Raw genomic sequence first — 994 nt, 5'->3', positions numbered from 1 at the left:
GGGTCAAAAGATACCACCAGGAGTCTGAGTCTCCATCTTTCAGTCCTGCCTTCCTCTTTCTTGGCTTCATTCTCAGAGACTCTCCTCCTGATGGCAGAGATGACCATCAGGTTTATTTTAGACTTTTCATGGTCTCAAAAAAAAAAAAAAAAGTTTCTCTTTTCTAAAAACTTCAACAAAAGTCCTGTGGTTGATTCTCACTGGGAAGAGTTGAGTTGCTCTCAATCAGTGAAATATAACTAGAAAACAGTGATATCACACTTGGTCATATGCCTATCTTTGAAATAGGCTCAGCCCATACAAACCACATGGAAAAGAACAAAGGAAAACTATTTTTCTAGGGATGGCAAAGGTTACTAGTTGTCCTCCCTAACTGCTCTTCAGGTCTTCCTTGGTAACAAAACCCATAATTTTCAGCCAGGCACATAGCCACCCAGAATCAAGACTACATTTCGAAGGATCTCTTTAAGCTACAAAGTGATATGGCAACATTCTGACCAATTGAATATGAATGGAAATAATGCTGGAAACTTCCAAGAAATATGGGGGATATGGCATTTCTTTACTTCTTTACTGATGGCCAATATGTGAACATGATGGCTGGAGATGAAAAAGGCATCTACATGGTGACTTTAGAATGGAGGAAACGCATTGTGAAGCAACAAGATAGAAGGAGCATGGGTCCCAAACGTTGTGGAGCTTCCACACCAGCCCTGAATCATCTTCATCTGGAGTTTCAAGTGATAGAAAAATAAACGTATATCTTGCTTAAGTGAGTGTTAATTGACAGACCATACAACCCAACATAATCCTACCTGATAGTCCCAAAGCAGAATCATGGTGCTACTCTAAAAAGATAAGAGTGTGAGTGATGGGCAGGCATGTGCACTGTCTCACAAATCCCTGAAAAATTCTATCTAAGTCGTGGTCATTACTCTGATTGGAAATTTGAATAGGAAAATCTGCCTGGCTCTGATAGGTATCTGAGTACCTA

This window comes from Propithecus coquereli, unplaced genomic scaffold (genome assembly GCF_000956105.1).
Source record: "Propithecus coquereli isolate 6110/MARCELLA unplaced genomic scaffold, Pcoq_1.0 Scaffold223, whole genome shotgun sequence".
In the NCBI taxonomy this organism is placed as follows: domain Eukaryota; kingdom Metazoa; phylum Chordata; class Mammalia; order Primates; family Indriidae; genus Propithecus; species Propithecus coquereli.
This window is presented reverse-complemented; position numbering follows the sequence as displayed.